Here is an 8,165-nt window from a genome sequence, read left to right on the forward strand (position 1 = left end):
AACTCTCCTCTTTATTAGGGAGACCACCTTTAGGCACCCGACAACGTCTACAACCCCAACTGAAGAGGGTAGGCGTGTCCGGCCCATCTAAAGGTGCTCAACTAAATCCCTAAATCTGAGAGGAGGGTTAAAACACCCTACATGTCAACAAAACCTGCATATTACTAATCTAATGCATAGAAAATCCAAACGGAGCTATTATACTGCAAGTGAGGGGTTTCTTACCTCTTGATCGTAATTTCTTACGATTCTATTCGCTAGAGTTCCGGTGGAGATGATCCTCTCGACGATCCGATCACGTCTTCGCGTTCCTCTCGCGGAGAAGAACCTCTTTCGTGTTGGAGTCGTCGCCGGAAAGTGATCCGAGAGCCCTTGGGACTTGGGCGCCGAGAGAGGAAGAGGAGAAGGGGTGTTCGGCGTTGAGGGTTTGGAGAGGGAAAGTGGCGTGAGGTTTTCGTGAGGGGGAATTGCCGAACCAACTTGAAAATCAACCAAACCCCAACTTAAGTTCTTATTTATATTAAGTGGGTAACTAGGCCCACTTCTAATATAAATATAATTGATTCCTCTTTCTTTCAGCACGGCCCAGCTGGGTTCACCGGTTACTAACATTATCCCGTATACCATAGGTCTCGGGTTCGATTCCCGCCTAAGCTATTTTACGGTTCTAATTATTTTTGCTACTTCCGCTACTCGGAAAATTTCGGAAAAATATCTAAAAATTCCAGAAAAATCATACTATATTTCTAAAATAGTTTTTGAGAATTTTAGGGCTTTACAATCCCCCATACCTTATAAAAAGTTCGTCCCCGAACTTAAAACAATTCTGGGTACTTCTGTCTCATGCTGGCCTCTGTCTCCCAAGTCGCCTCTGTTGCTGTGTGATTTTGCCAGCTGACTTTGACTAATGGTACTTCCTTGTTCCGTAATTTCTTTACTGCTCGGTCTATTATCTGAATAGGCCGACTGTCATAGCTGAGATCATCACGGACCTGTACCAACTGGGGCTCAATCACCTGGGTGGCGTCTGGAATATGCTTCTTCAGCATGGAGACATGAAATACGTTGTGGACGGCTGACATCTCCTGAGGTAGCTCTAGCTCATATGCTACCTTGCCTACTCTCTTCGTGATAAGGTATGGTCCCACATATCTGGGAGCTAGCTTGCCCTTCTTCCCAAAACGCATGACTCCCTTCATGGGAGCTACTCTGAGGAAAACTGTATCCCCAACTGAAAACTCTAGGGGTCTGCGTCGTGTATCAGCATAGCTTTTCTGGCGGCTCTGTGCTGTCTCTATCCTCTGGCGAATCTGCCACTAGATCTGTCTGAAGCTCTAGTTCCTTCTGTTCACCACTCTCATACCAACAGATTGGTGATCTGCACCTCCGCCCATAGAGTGCCTCATAAGGTGCCATGCCGATAGTGGCCTGATAACTGTTGTTGTATGTAAATTCTGCTAAGCTCAGATATTTGCACCAACTTCCCTTGAAGTCTAGGGCATACGCTCGGAGCATATCTTCGAGTACCTGATTTACTCGCCCCGTGCATGCGAGGATGGAATGTCTTGAACTTTAACTTCGTGCCCAATGCTGACTGTACACACTCCCAGAAGTGTGATGTGAATCTGCTGTCTCTGTCTGAAATGATGGTTCATGGGACTCCATGAAGTCTGACGATCTCCTGGAGATACAACTGAGCTAGCTTCTCCATGGAGTAGGATATCTTGATAGCAAAAAAGTGGGTTGATTTAGTCAACCTGTCGACTATTACCCAGATGGCATCAAAACCATTCGTGGTTCTGGGTAGCCCCACTATGAAGTCCATCGAGATATCCTCCCACTTCCATTCTGGGACCTGTATAGGCTGCAGAACTCCTCCTTCGTGCCGATGTTCCGCCTTGACCCTCGGCGGTGAGGCGGATGCTAACATATCTGGCGATGTCTCGCTTCATCCCGGGCCACCAAAAACGTTTCTGGTCTTGATACATTTTGGTGGAGCTGGATGCATCGCATAGGAGTCCTGTGAGCCTCATCTAAAATCATCCTCGTTTCCTCCCGATCAGGAACACAGAGTCTATCACCAAAATACAACACCCCGCTATCGGACACTCTGAATTCTCTACTTTCTGATTCTGTTAGCCCTTGCTTGATTTTCTGAATTTCAGGGTCCTGATCCTGAGCTGACTGAATATCACCAAGCAAGGTAGACTCTAAGGTCATAGTAGAGAGCTGTCCGACGATGAGTTCGAGACCAAAATCCGTGATCTCCTTCTGTAGGGGTGGTGACATGGCTGCTAGAGATAATAAGGTAGCGCTGGATTTTCTGCTAAGTGCATCTGCTACCCTATTGGCTTTCCCTGGGTGGTAGAGGATGTCTATGTCATAATCTTTGACTAGCTCTAGCCACCTGCGCTGTCGCATATTCAGATCCTTCTGAGTGAAGAAGTACTTCAGACTCTGATGATCTGTATACACTCTGCACTGAGCTCCATACAAGTAATGTCTCCAAATTTTGAGAGCGAACACTACTGCTGCAAGCTCAAGATCATGAGTAGGGTAGTTCTTCTCATAATCCTTGAGTTGTCTGGAGGCATAGGCGATTACCTTGCCATCTTGCATCAGCACTGCTCCTAATCCCAATTTAGAGGCGTCACTATATATATCGAAGCTGTCTGTATTTTCTGGCAGTGTCAGAATAGGTGCACTAGTCAATCTCCTCTTGAGTTCGCTGAAGCTGTTCTCGCAGTCCTCTGTCCACTGAAATTTCTTGTTCTTCCTGGTGAGAGCTGTCAGTGGGGAGGCTATCCTGGAGAAGTCCTCTACAAACTTTCTGTAATATCCTGCTAATCCCAGAAAGCTCCTGATCTCGCTGGCGTTCTTAGGTCTCCTCCAGTTACTTACTGCTTCTATCTTGCTGGGATCTACCATAATACCATCCTTTGAGATGACGTGACCCAGGAAGGACACCTGATTTAGCCAAAACTCACATTTCGTGAACTTGGCGTATAGCTGGTTCTGCTGAAGGGTCTGCAATACTAGTTTCAGGTGCTCTGAGTGTTCTTCCTGAGTTCCTGAGTAGATAAGAATGTCATCGATAAACACAATAACAAACTTATCTAAATACTCCCTGAATACCCTGTTCATGAGATCCATGAATGTAGCTGGAGCATTTGTCACGCCAAAAGGCATGACTACGAACTCGTAATGTCCGTATCTGGTCCTGAATGCTGTCTTCGGTATATCACCCTCCTTGACTCTGACTTGGTGATATCCTGATCTGAGGTCAATTTTTTAGAACACTACTGCTCCCTTTAACTGGTCAAACAGGTCATCTATTCTGGGAAGAGGATACATGTTCTTGATCGTGACCTGATTCAGTGCTCTGTAGTCTATACATAGCCGCATGCTTCCATCCTTCTTCTTCACGAATAGCACAGGCGCTCCCCATGGTGAGTGACTAGGGCGTATGAAGCCCTTGTCAAGTAGCTCCTGTAGCTGCTCATGGAGTTCCTTCAGTTCTGCTGGAGCCATGCGGTAGGGCGCTTTGGAAATAGGATTGGTGCCGGGGAAGAGCTCTATCTCAAATTCAATCTCCCTGACTGGTGCAAGGCCTGGTAACTCTTCAGGGAAGACTGCTGGGTAGTCACATACAACTCGGACCTCTGCTAGCTGTTGGTCCTCGTCCTGGCGACTACATGTGCTAGGTACCCCGTACATCCCGAATCCATCAACTTCTGTGCCTTCATAGCTGAGAGAAATTTTTGGGCTTTTCTCTTTGGTTCTCCGATGTACTCGAACTGTGCTTTTGCTTCGGGTTGGAATACGACTTTCGGTTTACGGCACTCTATGGAAGCACCGTATTTGATCAGAAAGTCCATCCCAAGGATGACGTCGTAGTCAGCCATTTCCAGCAGGATCAGATCACAAAAGAGTTCCCGATCTGCTATAATGACTGGCACTGCTCTGAGCCAGTGCGTGGATGCCATGACCTCTCCTGAAGGTAGTGCCGTCAGAAACTGACCACTGAGCACCTCTGGGGGTATTTCTAATTTCTCGGAGAACACCCTGGCTATATATGAATGGGTTGCCCCAGTATCAAATAAAACAGTAGCACTATACTGAAAGATGCTAATCGACTGTGACGATGCCGAGGCATTTGCTACGTCCTCCCCGGTGAGTGAGTAGATCCTCGCGTTCGCCATAGCTGGAGGGCTTCTAATCGGCCCGGCCGATAAGTGGACCTTCTAGAGCGGCTGCATCTGATGAAGCTGGCTGGCCTGCATACTGGATCTGCTGTGGCTGAGGAAGACCGGTCTTGTTCGGGCACTGCTTGGCCATGTGCCCTTCTTGTCCACATTCAAAGCATCCTCGTGTGCCCTTGCGACAAACCCCTGGGTGGAATTTCCCACAAGTGGCACACTTTGGATAACTGGGTCGCTTGCTAGATGGTCCTCCTTTTGTGTCACTCCCTGATTTGCGCTAGCTGTTGGAGTTCCCTTTCCAATTAGAGCCGTGGCCTTCTGCTTTTGAGTGTGAGAGTTTCCTTGACCCTTGGACTCGAGGAGACTTGCTTCTGCCTCTATGCTGTTCTGGTGCTGTGATCAAGGCACTGCTCACTAACTCCTCTGTGGTTTGTGGCCTATGTATGCCACCAGCCACGTTCACTGCTATCTCTGGCCTCAGCATCTTGAGCATCAACCTGATCCGTTCCTTTTCTGTGCTGACTAGCTCTGGGCACAGACGAGTCAACCTGTTGAATTTCTTCACGGCTTCCTCAACTGATAGGTTGTCCTGACGAAACTCAGTGAACTCGTCATAGTGGTGGTTTGTAACCCGCATATGAAAGAACTCCTCAAAGAATTCCTTCTCAAAGTCAGCCCATGTCATCTGGTTCACTGGGCGCTTCGTTATGATTCTTTCCCACCACATGCGTGCGTCTCATGTCAGGCAGAAGGAGGCACACTTCACCTTCTCGTGTTCTGGCCAGTCCAGAAGCTCCATCGTGCTCTCCAGTGTTTTGAACCATGCTTGTGCATCCCATGGTTCACTAGTGCCTGAGAAGTTCTCTGGCTTGACTTCCTTTCTTGGCTCAGCTGCTGGGGCTGCTGGTGCTGGTACTGGTGCCGGTGTTGGCGCTGTAGGCTGAGCTGGTGGAACCTCTAAGACTTCTGGAGTCGTCAGATTCGGTTCCGGGGTGACTGTGGGGGTGTTCTGCTGATTAGCCTTTAAGGTGGCTATCTTCTGTTGCTGTTCAGCGAGCTGCTGCTGTAACTAAGCCACTAGTGCTGTAAGGTCTGGAGGAGGCACTGAACTGCCTGCCTCTTGCTGGGGCTCAGTAGCTAGTGCCCTTCTAGCTGGGCGTCCTCGTGCCATTTCTAAAGACATAGAGAACATAGGTATAACTAATACTATCACAGTTCTATAATCACTGATATCATGTTCAAAGACTATCTCATACTAGCAGGAAGTAGGCATATAAACATGAACTGTAACTAGAAAGCAATAACAATAAGAAGAGTAGAGGTATTCTTACTTGGAAGCTGCAGGTACAATGCTGATGTGTGTGTAGGAAGTATGGAACACTGCTCTGATACCACTCTGTAAAGACCCGCCTTCTACAACTAGGCTGTAAGGCGAATCGCTACAGTTATTGCTAAACTATACTGTGCGGAAAGCTGATCTAATTAAAATTTTTCTACTAAACTGATCAAAACTTAATACTCTGGGTGTGCCTAGGAGTTGTACACTTGCTAGGGGAGACAACCTATGCCTCCCGAATGACCTGCTAGCTGTAATCAGGCATTTCAATCGATCCACAGATCGATTGGGCTGTCGGATCGATCACGGGATCGATCCAGCTTGATACTGGCATGGTAGAAGTCTCTAGATCGGTCGGCGGACCGATCCAAAAGCTTTCTCTTCTTCTTTCGCTTCTGTACGCACCTGGATCGGTCTGCCGACCGATCCAGGACCTTACTGATCGGTCGGACTGACCGATCAGTGAGCCTCCGTGCGTCTGTTGCGTTGGGCGCAGCTGGATCGATCTACTGACCGATCCAGGAGCACCCTGATCGGTCGGTAGACCGATCAGTTCACCTCCTAGGTCTCTGTTCGCCTCTGGATCGGTCGGCTGACCGATCCATGAGGATACAGTAGCATACTGTATCTGTCTGGATCGGTCGGCTGACCGATCCAGTGACACAGCCAGGTCCTGATCGGTCTGGAGACCGATCAGAGTTCTGGTTTCGAATCTGAACTGTGATTTCAGACCCCTGGGTTGTGCCAAGACTCCACCTATCAACTATCCCATGCATGATAACTATTCTAACAACATGTAATAACAATTTTAGACTTAAGCTAGAGTAAGGTTCACTGGTTCATGGCATTTTAAGTCACTAAACACATTTAACAATTGGAAGTGTATGAAAGTAAAAATTGCTAGAGTTCTAATTGGTTAAACTTGCTAAGTCCCCTAAGGACCTTTGATTCCGGTTCCTGCCACACACACCATCCTTGCATTGCCCTCCAGCTTCCTCTGTTAGTCCATCTTTCCTTTACCTTTATCTGCAGTATAAGGAAAAGTAGAATCTGTAAGCTTAAAGCTTAGTAAGAAACCATCTACCTCACAAAATCATGCATTCGATGCAATATGCTTTTAAATCATGCTATTTGAAAATATGCACTGAACTTGCTAAGACATGGTATACTGAAATCGTAAGGCATAACATATAAGCATGGCATAAGCACTGAATCATGGCAAAGCAACTAAATAAACACTGAACTGAATATAGGCTAAACTAACTGAAACTAAATCTGTAACTGGAAACAAACTCAACTAGCATAACTGATTTTGAGTTTTGAAATCTAATACATAATAAGTCAAAATACTAAACATGCTGTTGGGTACTTACTGTGCGCGCATCCCTACTAGACCCGGGTTGCAAGTCCCGAATTTAGCAGGGTTGTCTAGGCTGAACCTAGGGACGACGTGGGAGTCCAACCCAATGGATATCTAATCGAGTACCACTGAAAATAAAATACCGATATCTATAGCTAACTGATATAACATGCTTTCTAGGTTATCTGAACCTAGAGCTAGGTTGTCTGAACCTAGAGGCGACTGTGGGAGCCCACCCATTGGACCGTAGTCCCATACAGCTAAAATAAACTGATTTACTGTTTTAAACGCTTCTAATGCATTTAACTGTAGTATTAAAATGCCTAAGTTGCATTTTTACGGATCTAGTTGTTTTGTCGAACACTTAGTGTGCCCCAACTCTCCTCTTTATTAGGGAGACCACCTTTAGGCACCCGACAACGTCTACAACCCCAACTGAAGAGGGTAGGCGTGTCCGGCCCATCTAAAGGTGCTCAACTAAATCCTTAAATCTGAGAGGAGGGTTAAAACACCCTACATGTCAACAAAACCTGCATATTACTAATCTAATGCATAGAAAATCCAAACGGAGCTATTTTACTGCAGGTGAGGGGTTTCTTACCTCTTGATCGTAATTTCTTACGATTCTATTCGCTAGAGTTCCGGTGGAGATGATCCTCTCGACGATCCGATCACGTCTTCGCGTTCCTCTCGCGGAGAAGAACCTCTTTCGTGTTGGAGTCGTCGCCGGAAAGTGATCCGAGAGCCCTTGGGACTTGGGCGCCGAGAGAGGAAGAGGAGAAGGGGTGTTCGGCGTTGAGGGTTTGGAGAGGGAAAGTGGCGTGAGGTTTTCGTGAGGGGGAATTGCCGAACCAACTTGAAAATCAACCAAACCCCAACTTAAGTTCTTATTTATATTAAGTGGGTAACTAGGCCCACTTCTAATATAAATATAATTGATTCCTCTTTCTTACAGCACGGCCCTGCTGGGTTCACCGGTTACTAACATTATCCCGTATACCATAGGTCTCGGGTTCGACTCCCGCCTAAGCTATTTTACGGTTCTAATTATTTTTGCTACTTCCGCTACTCGAAAAATTCCGGAAAAATATCTAAAAATTCCAGAAAAATCATACTATATTTCTAAAACAGTTTTTGAGAATTTTCGAGCTTTACAAGACTGCTCGAGGAAAGAAGACTGGAGTTGGGTTCAGATGAGCTCAATTTTGGATGACTGGAAAATTACCCAAGCGACTAGAGTGAAAACCAGACAAAGTCAACCTAAGTT

Source organism: Zingiber officinale, chromosome 2B, assembly GCF_018446385.1.
Source record: "Zingiber officinale cultivar Zhangliang chromosome 2B, Zo_v1.1, whole genome shotgun sequence".
Taxonomy (NCBI): domain Eukaryota; kingdom Viridiplantae; phylum Streptophyta; class Magnoliopsida; order Zingiberales; family Zingiberaceae; genus Zingiber; species Zingiber officinale.